Source organism: Aedes albopictus, chromosome 2 (assembly GCF_035046485.1).
Source record: "Aedes albopictus strain Foshan chromosome 2, AalbF5, whole genome shotgun sequence".
NCBI lineage: Eukaryota > Metazoa > Arthropoda > Insecta > Diptera > Culicidae > Aedes > Aedes albopictus.
The window spans coordinates 451,064,172-451,081,033 of record NC_085137.1 but is presented as its reverse complement, the minus strand read 5'-3'; the positions used below and the strand labels follow the sequence as shown (position 1 = coordinate 451,081,033).

The 16,862-nt window shown below is 40.1% G+C and overlaps 4 long non-coding RNA genes across 4 annotated transcripts; 1 reads left to right on the top strand and 3 right to left on the bottom strand.

The window, feature by feature from the left end:
• Nucleotides 1-827: 827 nt before the first annotated feature.
• On the bottom strand, nucleotides 828-1,661 carry LOC115265792 (uncharacterized). The gene is made up of 2 exons (XR_003896915.2): nucleotides 1,488-1,661; nucleotides 828-1,405 (listed from the first exon to the last, which is right to left on the bottom strand). It is a non-coding gene; the product is annotated as an uncharacterized LOC115265792 (long non-coding RNA).
• A 676-nt stretch (nucleotides 1,662-2,337) lies between these two features.
• On the top strand, nucleotides 2,338-3,382 carry LOC109422804 (uncharacterized). The gene is made up of 2 exons (XR_002133094.3): nucleotides 2,338-2,592; nucleotides 2,654-3,382. It is a non-coding gene; the product is annotated as an uncharacterized LOC109422804 (long non-coding RNA).
• A 3,897-nt stretch (nucleotides 3,383-7,279) lies between these two features.
• LOC134288593 (uncharacterized) lies at nucleotides 7,280-11,680 on the bottom strand. The gene is made up of 3 exons (XR_009998044.1): nucleotides 11,394-11,680; nucleotides 11,060-11,333; nucleotides 7,280-8,027 (listed from the first exon to the last, which is right to left on the bottom strand). It is a non-coding gene; the product is annotated as an uncharacterized LOC134288593 (long non-coding RNA).
• Nucleotides 11,681-12,094: 414 nt separating this feature from the next.
• LOC134288592 (uncharacterized) lies at nucleotides 12,095-12,936 on the bottom strand. Its single transcript, XR_009998043.1, has 3 exons — nucleotides 12,760-12,936; nucleotides 12,582-12,693; nucleotides 12,095-12,519 (listed from the first exon to the last, which is right to left on the bottom strand). It is a non-coding gene; the product is annotated as an uncharacterized LOC134288592 (long non-coding RNA).
• Nucleotides 12,937-16,862: the final 3,926 nt, after the last annotated feature.

Sequence of the window (16,862 nt, the reverse complement as noted above, 5' to 3'; positions counted from 1 at the left end):
AAAATTGTGATAAATTTTCTGGTGCTGCAGCTCCAACATGGAGGAAAATCAGGGGGTGCGACACTGTAATCTTTCTCGAATCATTTCAAAAGATCCGAAAAGATTCAAAAAGATTCAAGGTGATTCGGCGGGATTAAAAAAAAACGGGCACCCGTCAGTTAAATTGAAATAACTGAACCATTTCGTTCAGTGTTTGTTTTGGTTTGGAAGAGCCCGCATAGTTGTAAACTGTAAGTGCACTATCCAGCATATTGTGCAATACAATTTGCAACTATGCCGAAACAGTATCACATGTTATTCGTCACAACATAAAGTGGTAGTGTGAGGATATTGTTGTAACCCATTTGGCATATTGTAATGGGCCTTTTGACAATATGGTGAATAGGCTGTTAAGTTAGGTTACAATAAAAAATCAGCATTTTTCTCGAACAAAATTTTCGCAAAACAATGAGCCAAATTGTTGGTATATAATTCATTTTCCGCAAATTTTATTGTAAACCAGATTGTTGCAGAGTAGTTGAACCATAAGTTTTGCATAAAATTTGAACCTCAAATGAAGCTGTTAATTTATTGTACACTATGGTACCATGAACAGCATACTGTATTGTTTGAAATTGTTTATATAATAAGAATAAATATTTCCAAACAATTTGCTATTTCCGGTAGTGACTGATTTCACAAGCAAACGATTTTCTAACATGCAAATTTGTAATGAAAAATCTCCCTTTTTTATTGTCGCATAAACTGTTTGCTTGCCAAATCAGCTACCTAAAAATAGCAAATTGCTTGAAAAATTAGGATTAAAAAACAAGCAAGGTATGAAAAGATTATGTTGATAATTATATATTGAAGAAATTTACAAACACAATAAAGTCTGACGAGATACAAAAGAATCCACACTTTAAAATGTTTAAAAAATAGTGGTTTTTAAATATTGTTTTAAATGCACGGTAATTAAACTGCGAGAAGAAACACATCAAAACTCAGCTGATTTCCTATCTCCGGACTAGGTGCTAACTGATTTTCACTACGGATTCTACCCCATCGATATATGGCCATCCGGCGTTTTTTCATATCCGCTTTCCGAGCTGGCGAAGAGGAGGTTCCTGAAGCTCCAGAAGGAGAGAGGTTATTTCAGGATCCAGCCGATAATGCAATGGGTTTGTAGGCATCTCTGTACTCGAAAAATCCTTTTCGTTTATGTGCTTTCGTACCGGTCCCGCATGTATGGCACTCATCCCAACGATCAATCTCCTGCTCCAGTCCTCGCTCCAGCTTTTGCTTGGCGGCCTGACGTAAGCAAAGCATTCTCCAGCAAACTCTGCGAAACAATATCCAGGCAGCTATTTGCTCGGAATCGAGCTTGGAACTCAAACAAAACGTTTTCAGCGGCCTGCAACCTAACCTGCAATGTAATGCCAGACGGCGAATTTAGTTCTAAATCAGGTTCTAAACTGAAAAATCGGGATCCGGAAACATAAACTTACCTCCAAAACTATCTCAAAGTTTTCGCTTCTCGCGATCCACGGCACGGATATTGTTTGTCGAGCAACGGTGGAACAAATATCACCGAACGGAGACGAATTTGGCCAACTTGCTACGGTGTTGCGGTTTTTTTTTCAACGTTGACAAAGCTCCAGCTTCTCGTCTGAGCGGTGCTCGTGTAACATTAGAAAAGGGCATATTCTTAAAATGCGACACTCATTAAATTTCCACGACAAAATTATTAATGATAGTTGGTGGCGGCACAAGTAAAGTTATCAAAGTCTAGATTGAGTTTAAATAAGGGTGAAAGTAACATGAGAGAGTTCTCTTCATCGACTCTTTCTTCTTTAAATTGAAGTGACAAGATACAAGTACGGTTGCACTTTTTGGTCATAAATCGCTAGGTTGCGATGCAATCTAGCGTCTAAGTGTAAAAAGTTTGATTGAATTTGCATCTTGTCACTTTAATTTGCAGAAGAGAGAGTCAATGAAGAGAACTCTCTCATGTTACTTTCGCCCTTATTTAAACTTAATCTAGAAGTGTTCTCATTGTTAACCTAAACAAATTTCTTTGTTAGAACTCTTCTAATAAAAAAAGATCCTTGCATTGCGTTTTCTTTCTTTTTCACATTTTTGAAATGATACTATTTGAAATGTTTCGCGAGAATTCAAGCTGGCCAACAGAAAATAAACAGCTTGCAAAAGAACGGTTCTTCAACACTGTCGCTCACAAAGACAAATGCATGCAACTGTTTGACATAGTGTTAAAGAACTGTCATTTATAGTGAAACGCACTTGTGTAAGTGTGTTGTGCGAATGACAATTAGATATAAGGTGACCTCATATTACCACCATTGCAAACTAGTTTGCATCTCCATATGGCTCAACAATGCTTGGATACTATAGCATATTGTTACTACCTAATATAGTTTAACAAAACTGTCATTTAATGTTATCATCATCGCGATTTACATTGTTCAACAATAAAGCAACTTCCTGAGAAAAACTAACCATATCAGCAAGAAGAAACTTATTGTTTGGACTTTATGTCAATTGGTATTTTTCTATGCGGGAGCGCTGGTCGTGGGATCTGAAAATGATAAAATTGTAGGTATTTTATTTAACTTACTAAAATAACATTTTTAAACTAAATATATTTCCATTTTAGTTTCTAAACAGTGGAATCAGAATACCCATACGGGATTGTCGACACCTTCCACGGTCCATAGTACGAATAATCGACGCGATGGTCGCGCAATGCGTCCGATTAGTTTGCCGCCGATGTATCCGCGCCGTAGGAACAAATGCAAGAAACATCGCGTCGCAAGGATTCGCATGATTGTCCGTCGCGATCAATTTCTTTGCCAGAACCAGCCGAGCAGATCCAACATCCGTGACCTACCTACCTAAACGGAGAAAGCTCCGTCGCCAAACTCACAAGTGGAGAAATACAAAAGCATTACGGAATATCGTCGTCTTTTCATCATGCACCAAATAGAACCTACGAGAGGAATGCCAAAAAGGTGCAGCTTCACTCGCACGGAGAGCAGAAAGTGACCTAATTGAGGAAGACATGGAAGCCCCTCCACTGGAATGATGCATATACCATTGCGGTGGCTGGTCACTTCCCCCAAAAGTTTGACGACTAATCCCTGTGCGTCGTGTTCGTGGGATGATGTACGAGTATCACTAGGTCAGGCACAAAGTGTACCATATACGTATATGCGGCTATCTGAGGGATCACGATACTCTGGACTGCAAGTGAAAGCCTTCCCACAGTCATCAAGGAAAATCTGGATCTCCGAGGCAGAGAATTTCTATATTTTGAAAGCGAAATAAACAAAATGTAAATGTTACTACGTGCATTATGAAAAATGTCATAGAGCGCTTTCATAAATCTGAACTGAAGCAGCTGGGAGGTTTCCCTTCCGTGATAGCGCAAAAAAGGAAAGCCTTATGTAACATTACGAAGATAAGAGTTTTATTAGATATCTTAGCATCAAAACAGCATGAATAAAACAAACGAGAATAAAATTAGAAAAAAATACTAAAGTAAAATTAGTTACTGGGAGGGTGAACAAAAAAAGAATAACGAGAGTAAACGGTCTTTCACGTCGTACATGTATGATGAATCTCTTAATTATTAAGTTTGCTAACAAATAGGCTTGTTCTGCGCGGCGTGTGAGGTCAAACGGACGGTTTCGTCTCACGTGACGTGAGACGACTAATGTAAATCAAATGGGGCGAGTCGACTATTGTCACCTCATTCGACTCGTCTCACCTCACACGCCGCGCAGAATAAGCCTGAAAATAGAAGTACATGACCATTGGTAAGAATGAATGAAATGTTATTTTTGCTGGACTAGGTTCTGGGTTAATTGCGTCTGGTCTCCAAGGACGAAGTGTTCTGAAGAACAAGCAAGTGTCTTCGTAACCCCTCATGGAATAATTTGTGCTCATTCTGCGAATGGAGTGACGTGAGAAAAGTCGGAGTCGTATATCGAGGTGAGAAATTTCGACTCGAATGAGGTGAGTCTCCATTTGATTTACACGGCGAGTCACTTCATTCGAGAGTGGATTCCTCATCTCGATATACGACTCCGACTTTTCTCACGTCACTCCATTCGCAGAATGAGCACAATTGTGCTCATTCTGCGAATGGAGTGACGTGAGAAAAGTCGGAGTCGTATATCGAGGTGAGAAATCTCGACTCGAATGAGGTGACTCTCCATTTGATTTACACGGCGAGTCACTTCATTCGAGAGTGGATTCCTCATCTCGATATACGACTCCGACTTTTCTCACGTCACTCCATTCGCAGAATGAGCACAAATGTCGTCTTCCGATGTATAAACTGACAAGGTGGAATGGTCCTATTTTCTGAGTAGATGTATTGAGCGTAACCAAACAGCTTCAGAGGACGGTGAACTTTCTCGACAGCAAAACCTGATCATTAGGAGAAATGGTGCGCGCCACCAAGCAGCTTCAGGGGATTTGGTGAACCCTCTTAACAACAAGATCTGATAATTAAAGGGAATGGCCTTATGTAAAAAGAAGATTTATTGCGCGTCACCAAACAGCTTCTGAGGACTTGGTGAACCATCTCTACAGCAAGATCTGATCATAAGGAGGAATGGCCTTATTTCAGAAGCAGAATTATTGCGCGTCACCAAACAGCTTCAGAGGACTTGGTGAACCTTCCTAACAACAATTTCTGATGATTGAGAGCAACGATCCTATTTTCAAAGATGTGTGCGTCACCAAGCATTTTCAGAGGACTTGATGAACCCTGAAGTGTGCGGACAGGATGAACCTTCTCGACAGCAAAAAACTGATCATTAGGAGGAATGGCCTTATTTCAAAAGTAGATTTATTGCGCGTCACCAAACAGCTTCAGAGGACTTGGTGAACCTACTTAACAAGTGCTGATGTTTGAGAGGAACGATCCTTTTTTCAAAGAAGGTGTATTGTGCGTCACCAACCAGCTTCAGAGGACTTGGTGAACCATCTCTACAGCAAGATCTGATCTTTAGGAGGAATGGCCTTATTTCAAAAGAAGAGTTATCGCGCGTCACCAAGCAGCTTCGGAGGGCTTGGTGAACCTTCTTAACAACATGTTCTGATGATTGAGAGGAACGATCCTATTTTCAAAAATGTGTGCGTCGCCAAGCATTTTCAGAGGACTTGATGAACCTTCTTGACAGCAAAAACTGATCATTAGGAGGAATTGCCTTATTTCAAAAGTAGATTTATTGTGCGTCACCAAGCAACTTCGGAGGACTTGGTGAACCTTCTTAACAACAAGTTCTGATGATTGAGAGGAACGATCCTATTCTCAAAGAATGTATTGTGCGTCACCAAGCAGCTTCTGAGGACTTGGTGAACCTTCTTGACAGCAAAAACTGATCATCAGGAGGAATGGCCTTATTTCAAAAGAAGATTTATTGCGCGTCACCAACCAGCTTCAGAGGACTTGGTGAACCTTCTTAACAACAAGTTCTGATGATTGAGAGCAACGATCCTATTTTCAAAAATGTGTGCGTCGCCAAGCATTTTCAGAGAACTTGATGAACTTTCTCGACAGCAAAAACTGATCATTAGGAGGAATGGCCATATTTCAAAAGTAGATTTATTGCGCGTCACCAAGCAACTTCAGAGGACTTGGTGAACCCTCTTAACAACAAGATCTGATCATTAGGAAGAATAGTTTTATTTCAAAAGAAGATTTATTGCGCGTCACCAAACAGCTTCAGAGGACTTGGTGAACCTTCTTTACAACAAGTGCTGATGATTGAGAGGAACGATCCTTTTTTCAAAGAAGGTGTATTGTGCGTTACCAACCAGCTTCAGAGGACTTGGTGAATCATCTCTACAGCAAGATGGAATGGCATAAGGAGGAATGGCCTTATTTCAAAAGAAGAGTTATTGCGCGTCACCAAGCAACTTCAGAGGACTTGGTGAACCTTCTCGACAGCAAAAACTGATGATTAGGAGGGATGACCTTATTTCAAAAGTAGATTTATTGCGCGTCACCAAGCAACTTCAGAGGACTTGATGAACCTTCTGAACAACATGTTCTGATGATTGGGAGGAACGATCCTATTCTCAAAGATGTGTGCGTCACCAAGCATTTTTAGAGGACTTGATGAACCTTCTCGACAGCAAAAACTGATGATTAGGAGGGATGGCCTTATTTCAAAAGAAGAGTTATTGCGCGTCACCAAGCAACTTCAGAGGACTTGATGAACCTTCTCGACAGCAAAAACTGATGATTAGGAGGGATGGCCTTATTTCAAAAGAAGATTTATTGCGCGTCACCAAACAGCTTCAGAGGACTTGGTGAACCTTCTTAACAACAAGTTCTGATGATTTAGAGGAACGATCCTCTTCTCAAAGAATGTATTGTGCGTCACCAAGCAGCTTTTGAGGACTTGGTGAACCATCTCTACAAGTTCTGATAATTTAGAGGAACGATCCTTTTTTCAAAGAAGGTATATTGTGCACCAAGCAGCTTTTAAGGACTTGGTGAACCTTCTTGACAGCAAAAACTGATCATCAGGAGGAATGGCCTTATTTCAAAAGAAGATTTATTGCGCGTCACCAACCAGCTTCAGAGGACTTGGTGAACCTTCTTAACAACATGTTCTGATGATTTAGAGGAACGATTCTATTCTCAAAGAATGTATTGTGCGTCACCAAGCAGCTTCTGAGGACTTGGTGAACCATCTCTACAGCAAGATCTGATCATTAAGAGGAATGGCCTTATTTCAAAAGTAGATTTGTTGCGCGTCATCAAACAGCTTCAGAGGACTTGGTGAACTTTCCGAACAGCAAGACCCGACTTCAAGAAAAACAATGTCATTTTCCAAGTAGGAAGAGAATAATGTTATGTTGACTACCCTTTTGGTAGAACATAACTAACTTATCTATTGTACTGAGCATTTTACTTAATGTCGAATTCGTTTTTGATTCAGTTCCAACCTGGGTTGGAACTGGATGAGATCACAGTTTCAACCCCAACCCGACTTCGGTTTCGCTTGTACTAAAGTTTGTTTGAGTTTGTTTGACGTTTGTTTGTTTACACATTTTCCGCCAATCCAGTTCCAACCCAGGTTCAAAAACGAATTCGACATAACTATATGTACTTACCCGCATGCACGAACTGTATAATACAAATATGTACTGATGTATGATGTCTTCCATGTGATTTCTAATCAGTCGGACTTTTGCTTTGATAAGATTTGATTTTCCTTGAACCCTTTACTTCCCATGATTGCTGGTAGTGCACAATCGATTTTTAACGAACTTGAGATGAACGGATTTAGATGAATATTTATAATGTAATAGTAGTAGAATGTGATTGTACCATAGACTAACCACAGACTCTGTGGACTAACTTTGTACTCTCATTGTAATTGTACAGGTAAATCATGCTAATTACTTGTTTCTGAAGAGGGAACTTTGAATAACCAATAAAAAAAATGATTTACAACTATTTTTTTAACATTGATTCCGAAAAATTAAGATACACAAGGGACCCGATTTTCGGAACACATTTTTTGCTGTCCTGAAAAATCTAAACAGTTCAGTTTCAATCTCCCTATGCTCTGCCTTTCAGCAGTAGTTTGATGATGATTATGAATAAATTGGTTCAAGTTTGACCGTAAGATAATTAGAGCAAAAAGTTCGTCGCTAAATGGGGCTGACAAAATCGGGTCCTTACTGTAATTTGAATAGCTTTTCTTTCTTCGGAAACGATTCTTTGGCATAGAAATGGTTGTTATAAGTCTTGGGAAGGAAAAGGTTAATAACCTTCATAACTACATAGTACTTAGTTTTTCATACAAGAAATTGCCCTGGTCAGAATCCCAATGTAATTTCGGATGGCTTAGAAATCCCAACGAAACACCCCACCCACCGCATTTCTTTTAATAATATACAAAAGCATAAAAATACATTTCAAAGTATTTAATAGATGAGACCGGTGAAGTAGCTCCATTTAACTTCCTAGACATGGTTAACAGCGAGGTTGACAGTAGTGCCTAAAACGGATATTTATTACCAATATGCACAGAGATTTTAATGAGAAAAACTGTAGTGATTATTTTACAAAAAAAAAAGTTAATTTAATCCACCTATGATGAACAGAACTCTTCCCACACTTATCAAAACTATTGCTGTATTATTCGTATTAAACATATTTATTTGTGTGATTGTGCATTTTGGTCATTCTCGAATGTACCAGTTGAAGGTCGCGGTGAAAATCAACAAAATCGTAATTAAGTGTATAATTATTAATAGTTAAAATACATGTTTGTCACAGTTTTTTGTTCGCTTGTGAAGAGGAGATGATTAATAATAAATTGATGAAATACCCAAACAATGAGGCAAAATCATCAAACTATTTTTTAGTATTTACTTGACATACTAGACAGCTTGAAAAAGTACGGTAGGCTTGCGTAGTCGTCGTTAACCTACTTCGAGCAGACGATGATTAAAAACAAGGCGTTCTGTCGTTCTATCAAAGATAAATGTTGATATAGCCCCATAGTACTAGATTCGAATTCATGCAATATGGAAGACATTGAGTTCTCGCAGCGAGTCGCCACGAACACCAACAAAAATCTACTAAAATACTGTAGATGTTGAAGTGCGTAAGGTTGTAGCCAGCGCCATTATTGACTACATAAAACTTGAAGTTCTCAAACATGCACATTTGTTGATGAAAAGCTGTAATTTTCAACCCCCTGGCCCACACTGCGGTGGAAATAAAATCTGTAGGACATAAGCAAAGACTTATTGCGTCGCAACCCCGGTAAGGAACAATCTGTAGGCGAATTCCGGCGCACTTTTTCTTTGAAGAGAGGAAAATTTTCCAGCTGGTGAGCAGTAGAAAAAAAATTCTTCTCTTCGGACCAATTGGAGACGAAAAAAAGAGGTGGTAGTTCATTTGACGTGGCTTAATTACCAGGCAAAAACGCCCAGAATGGAAAAATTTTCCGACTGCCCTCGGCATCACCCCCAAAGGGTCTGTGCAAAAATACGTCACGCTTTTATGAGGGATGGGATGTTAACAGAACTTGACGACCCATACAAATAGGTTGATTTGTACGTGACATAATTTGTGTATCACCCCCAATGAGCAAGCTGAATTCCCGGTTAGCGTACTTGTCAGGAAGAGCTAACCTTTCTCTATTTGAAGAAGTTTGAATGCGAACCTTTTGAATGTGAACCTTTCTCTATTTGAAAAAGTCTGAATGAATAGAGGCTTGCATCAAAAACATAACCTCATCGAATTCTCATACGATTTGTAAACATTGCCCTCAAATTTTTTTTGAGGGCAAGGACGGCTTTATGGACCGACGCCGAAGGAAAGAAAGAGAAGGAGACAGTGATGACGTCAGCGTGCAAGCGCTCATATGAAAGCAGGTCTAGAATGGCAGAAGGTGAACTTGTGTTTATTCCGACACGGACATGTTGGTTTAACCCTTTATAAGGCAGTGGCAACTATATTGCCACCTACTGTTTGTATTTTTTCTGTTTTACAACAATTTATTTTGAACTTTTTTTTTTGGTTTACGCAAAATTGGGATTACTAACAACGCCTGGTATTTATTTGGTACTAAACAAAGCTTTAACAACAATTTGGGAGCCATTTGTAGTCTCAAAAATAGGTAAATTAGACCACGTGAAGAAAATTAGCTCAAATTTATTGTAAATTTATAGATTTGGTAAATATTTTAAGAAACAATCATATTATGGGTTGACATGAGCTGAACTACACAGTTTATATTATGGGTTAAGCCCTAATCCACTCTAAAATCTCTTTTTCGGCTTTCTGTTGAAGTCAAAAGAAGAAAAGTACCCTAAACGGGTAGTGACAAGAATATTGCCACCAGCGCTGGTGGCCTAAACGGGCAGTGGCAACTATATTGCCACCTCAAAAGCTCGTTTTTGGGCTAGGGGTAAGACACTGTGTAAACGAGAGCAACTCTGAGAATTTCTGAGTAACTCTTTCTGTCAATGATCGACGAAATTTGTTGGAAGACATCCCCAAAACTGCAATTTTCATTCAGCACACGCAACACTTTGCAGTTTGACATTGGTGCCAGATCACACTTTGGTATAAATGGGAGAAAATCTGAGGAACTGTGAGGAATTCTGAGCAACACATCGAACACAGATTTGCTCTCGTTAGATCTGTCCTGCCCCTAGTTTTTGGGGTAAACGGGCAGTGGCAACTATATTGCTACCTAGATTTTTGAGAGTTTCTTCCAAACAAAAATCGTTTTGTACATGTAATCATGTATATAATCATTTCCATAATAGTATGCGTTGACAACTCTTAGTTGTCTCGGCCTTATTGACTAATCCAAATTCCTGTGTGGTAGTGGTTTGTGTTCAGATTTCCCGTGTTAATCTATCTGTAAGAACTTTGTAAACATCTTTTGTTCTCACGTATATGGATAGGCTTGCATTAGGTTTCGTGAGACATTTTTTGGACAACTCAATAAAGGGTTAAAAATATTCGGCTAGATTGCCTAAGTAGGTAGGTACTTGGCATTATGTAACAGGTGTAGTAGCGAAAACCTTTTATCACAGACAAACAGACGTATCACTTGGAACAAATTGCGATAAAAATCATCGTCATGAAAACATAATCGCCCAATGCTAACCCGGCTGTGTTACGCAAACCACTCAGTAGGTGACAGTAGTGAGCAAACGTCAAACAGGAGCAAAAACGATGCGAGCGCCGTGACCGAGCGATTTGCGAACTACAAAATATATGAACTAACCGTTAAAAAGGGTAACGATGAGAAGTGAGTAGAGTAAGACGTCTGTTTGTCTGTGCTTTTATCATGTAACTCTGGACAGAATACCTACCAGCACAAATAAGATGTACCCCAATCCAGGGAGGCCGACACTAGTTTTTCCAAGACGAAATATCCCGAAAAAACCGTCTTTTTTTATATTCCGGTTTGGAAAAATTAGTGTCGCTCGCTCAGACCTAGCCTAGTAGCATTCGAAATACATGTATGCGCAACTACCACTAGTCTACGAATTGTCTACTTACTTTCGAAATACTACTGGAGTATCCATCGTGTTTCGCATTGCCCTTTTCCAAAACATCCTCAGCTCCCGGGAGCTCCCCATCAGCTCCTGCGTAAGCCGAAGACCTGATGCTGCACACATTCGTCAGCTGGCGATATTGGTTTCAGCCGTTTCCAGCTATTTCCGGCATTACTCGAACATCATACCCAGGCTGGGTAGTTCCACCAAAAATTCAGCGTCTGACGTCGGCGGCGATTCCACAGAACGGTTCCGTCATTGGCGCACAGACCTTTGCCCTAGAAAAGCAAAACTAATAATTAATTCAGCAGCAGTTACAGTTTGGATCAACGAGTTACCTTCTGGGAGATTTCAGCAGTTCTCCAAAACTTATTCCGAAGAAGTTTTCGGATCCGCGGATCGCAAGCAGAGCCGTTGAAAGCATTTTCGTTTGATTTTGTTTATTCCGCGCGCGAGCGAAGTTGCTTTGACAGACGCTGTTGACACACTGAACCAAAAGGTTCTTTAATTTTTTTGTGCATGATTTGGCAAGATTCAGAGAGATTCCGAATGATTCAAAAAGATTAAAAAAAGATTAAACTCAAAAGATCAGAGTGTCACCCCTTCGAGGAAAATTACAATTGGATGGCTCACGCGACTCGAAATGTCAGAAATTTTCATCGTCTGCTTACTTGGACCCCATGATGGACTTCTAAAGCGTCGCCTTGAAATGCGCAGGGTAGTTCAAACGTGTACACTCAGATAAATCAACATTTTAAATTTAAGTACCCTGCACTTAGATTGTGACCAATTGCTTTTGCCCTTAAAAAGTAAGTGCAGCATTATCGAAACTTTGCCAACTCAAACAAGATGAATTTTATGTGCGAACCTTTTGCCTTTTAAAATTCATTTGATGGGATTTCAATGGAGAGGCACATAGTTCCTATTTATAAGAATAATGATTTTTTTTTATTATGAATTGGCTTTGGAATAACAATAAATTAAAATGTTGCATAAAATGATTGTCAAAAATAAGTTTTATTCATATGCATTGTCCACAGATAGTTCCAGGTTGCGTGGGACAAATAATGAAGATGAGCAGGGCGTGTCCAGGTCGTGACTGCATTCAGGTCGGTGGATCCACCGATTGCATCGACGTGCTTGTTGTTTTCGGGGAATTCGAGCTACGTCCAGTGTTCACATCTGGACATTTCGCACCGCAAGCGCCACCAGCTAACGCAAATGATGGTCCAGGTGATCCGCCGATGCCACGGCCGACGAAGATGAGGACAGTAGACGAGGACAGAAGACGGGTCAGAAAGATTGTTGAATCGCTCGAATCCGGTTTTGATGAAACGCACACATCAAGGGCGTCAGGGTCGAATCTATTGGTATCCTCGAGCTCTCTTCCGATGCCTCCGTGTCATCACTGCAAATACGCTCTTCCGAAACTTCCACTTTGGTGAAAGTGGCCAAATCAAAACCCTGTAAGTTTCATCAAAGTTGAAGAATGAAAACAAATAGGTTATTTATTTAATTTTACTCACGTTGAGCTTCTGGCCAAATAGCACATCCCGGTTGCAGCTTTATTCGGCAGCTCCCAACAAAATCGTTTGTCTTTGGTGTTTGTGGAGAAGCGGTCGACGTTGTAATGCAAATCTAGAAAATGCAAAAAAAAATATGTACGCAGTTTGAAAAAGTTTGGATAATAAGTTAACTACTTACCTTCAGCAACTTTATCGGCAAATTCAGCTCTTTGGGCACCATGTTCAAAAAAGAAATTCCACAATTTTCCCCGAGAAACTGTGTCTCTTGCACGCGCCATGTCAGTTTCACGTTTGTTATGGTTGTGTTTGGATTTTATGTTGACAGGCTTGCTATTTATGTTGCTACACTCTAAAAGTAATACAGGAAAAAATAATTGTAATTAGGCAACTTTTAATTTTCATTTGTTGCACTTAAAATGATTTTTTTCTCTCCTGTTCCTAATCTATGTGCTTTCTGCACTTAGATTATATCAGTAAATTAGTTTGAGTGTAGTTCACCCGCCGACCGTCCTCCTCCTGTAGGCGCTGCTGTTTTGTTGCCAGCGCATCGCATAAGTGGGAAATCTATGTATTAATTATCTAAGAGCACCTTTAACGGTGCGCTTCTATACCCCGTTTGGCAGCCCTCCATCATTGCAGCAAACTTTACCGGTCGCTGCTAGATGCGCTCGCAAAATAGTAGCGCTATGGGTGGGTGACCAAATATAGTAGCGGGACAGTTGCGCTGCTAAAAATTCTATGGAAATATGACAGCCCTCCCGATACGAATCAGGGTGACTAATTTGATTGCTACCGGTGTGGAAAAGGGTGGTTAAGTCAAAATGGTAGCGCTGCGCGGGTTGCTCGAATAGTAGCCGCCGTTAATGTTGCTCTAAGGTTCTAGCTACAACCAGGCCCCTGGCATGAATGAAATTTATCGTAGCCAACATCCAACTGCCTCATACTTATATTCGTACAAATTGAAACGAGCGTGTAATCAACAAACGCAGCTTTTGTTTGATGTTGTGAGCCACACACGAAATCACATTCACAATGCGTGTTTGTTGGGTTGCTTTATTCAACTAATCGCATGCTCCTCTTACCGTACATTAATATTAAAGTGAGTTTGAAGTATTTTGTGATCATAAGCGGTGGAAAAAATGATTCCAAAAACTGATCAACAAACCAAAATAAACGTTAAACAAAAAATTGTTGATGTTTTCGCATTTGACAGTGGGCGTTATTTATCAGCGCCCAGGACATCCTGTCTACCATGATTCCAATGCATATAGGCCGTGTCAGGGGCCTGGCTACAACATACAGTGACGATTCGTTCGTTGAGAGCTCATTAGATGGACTGTATCGATGGTTGAATGTTCACTTGTTGGGGCAAAACTCAACTAAAAAGCACTGTCAATGTCAAAATAAATGTCAAAACGAGTTTGACGTCTGACCGCCGTCGCATCACAGCTCCTGTATACAGAACGATTGCGCAAGTATGTGAGTGTTTCGTGACGTATTTCTCGTCACTTGCGTGTGTCTAGAACATTTTGATCAGTTGTCAGTTGCCCCAACGAACGAACACGATTCGTTAATCGGGGCGCAGTCGTGACCCAACCAGCGAATCCGGACTGTATATAAGACGATTGAACATTATTGAAATTTTGCACGGTAATCTAAAAAGCAAAGCAAGATGCAATATTGAACAAAAATTGAAAATGAGTCTTAGTGAAACATTCACATCAACTTCAGCCATTATCGGGGGGAATGACATATTTCTTTTTATCCGCATAACCACCAAGGGGAATGACATATCCTTTTTTAACCGCCCGCATAATCACGAACAGTAAATGCACTGTTTCTCATACTGTATGTGACCATTAGCAATTGTCATTTAACCATTTTTCAGACTGTCGGAGATAACAGTAAGCTAACCATTCTATGTACAGATTTGCCTATTTGACAAACGGTAATCCGCCAATTTACAGTATGTGGAATAGGCGGTTAAGATAGGTTACCATAAAAAATCGCTCATTTTTCCGAACAAATTTTTCGCAAAACAGTAAAGCATACGGTCAATTTATAATCCACTTTTTCAGACAATTCACTGCATAGTAAATGGTTAAAGAGCAGTTAAACAATAAATCATAAAAAAGAATGAACACTGTATGTAGCATTGTTGATTTATTGTCGTCTATGGTGTTTGAAATGTATGGTATATGGTTAAATTTTATTGAAACCGTAGCATTGTTGATTTATTGTCGTCTATGGTGTTTGAAATGTATGGTATATGGTTAAATTTTATTGAAACCGTTGAAATAAAAAGCTAATTATTTCCGAAGATTTTTTTATTCCATCAAATTTTTCATATTTATTATCAATCTCATCCTCAACACCTCGTCCAAAACGCATTACTTTTGTCGAATGTCCTCAACGCATAAATCCGAGCGGTAGTTCCTGTGTGCATGAAATCCTCCTCGAGCACCTCGGGTGATTTCGATCGGATGGCCAATGATGATGTCCATGGTGATATCTGCTGGAGCTGGAACTATCCGACTTGCGAAGCGTCCATACCTGGACCCAGTAGCGCCTATGGCGATTAAAGCCCACTGGGGATCTTCCTCCGATGAAAGCCGATTTCCCATACAATTTAAGCATACAACAGGATGACTGTTTTTCATCTCTCTTTTGCGGATCCCCGCGAAGTTCGTGAACTCTGTAAAATAATTGATTCGATGAGTTATACATACCAACAAGAACAAAATAAAATAATCACGCAAAACCTACCTCTGTTTAATGTAGACCGCTCCGCAGGCGCTTCGTACCGTTAACCGCAGCAAATTCCAGATTGTTTTTCACTCAGCTGGCAAGCGACCTCACGAAAGAATTTGTATTTTTTTTTTTCAACAGATCTTCAAACTGCAAAGTCCAGACGTTACAAATACCAATGTATGCAACTATTTGGCAAACTGCCGAATTTATGTGGCATACAGTGAAATACACATGTGTAGGTGTGTTGTGCAAATATAATCACAAACCGTTTGAGAAAAGGTCATTCTATATTGCCACCATGCCTCCCGAGTTTTCATCCTTATATTGTTTGACAATTTCTGCACAATATGATATGTTGTGACAGATTGGAATGCATTACTTAAACCGTTCTTTATAATCGAACACTTTGAGTTTCATAGTTTCAACAGAAAAGCAACAGTTCGTGGTACAGTAATAGCACAAACTTATTTACAGACGGGACACTGGCGATTTTTCCATGGCTCACTTCTTAACGAATATTCACAGTGTATCGTCGAGGGGTGATACTGAAAATTTGCGGTATCAGAGTGGAATGCGGGGTACTAGTTTTATGTCAGATATGACATTTGTCCGTGTTTAAACGTTTTGTTTTGTTTTCCCAACGACCAAACAAGAAAAAACGAAAAAAAAATGCAGTTAGTCTCGTTTTCATTGTTCACGAATTTGCGACTAATAAAGCTGCGGTTCTTCACGGAAAAGCTGACCAGCTTACAGACCCGAGATTGCAGACTGATCATCAACGAAGAAGGGTGCCACCTGGTCAGCGGATTTCAGGATGCTTCTGTGAACCGAGGTGGACAATCGAACAGAAATTGTACGTCGGAATGCGGGAGGTGCTTACGATGCATGTAGCTATACATGATTATCGAGCACCTGCCGAGCGATCTGATCACAAAATTCCAGATCTGGTCACAAAATTCCATCTGTAGGGTGCCCCACCGAATTTTAAGATACGACGGTACAAATCTGATCCATAAACCAGATATTTGCACTGCAGATCTACACCCAGGATTTTAAAAAAGGTGACGTTCCATTCCAAGCAGAACTACATGTTCACGGGCTCGATGAATTTAACCGCTCGATTGTGCGGTACCAGAAAAGCTCCGGGTATTGGACTGTCGACAGCTGAACCAGCATAAGACTCTCGGCAGCTGGTAACATCTCACTCCGAAATCATTAGGATTGTAATTGCAATCTGCTTTTCTCCTGTCTTTCCAGGCGAAGATAATAGCGATTGGATCTTCGATCTTGCCGGTTTCCAGCTGATTGAAGTGCGGGATCGATCTCCACGGTCACCTGGAGCTCGCACAGTCGTCATTTTGTGTTGCCGGTTCCAATTAACCTATTAACTGGAATGCCGTTAAATTAGTTATCATAACTTAACAGTGGAGCGAGCACTGCTTCCAACAATGGTCCCATCGCCTCCAATCATCATGCCCAGGAGATCCGCCTTTCCCGGTTAATCTTGTATTGCACTTGGAAAGTCCACAT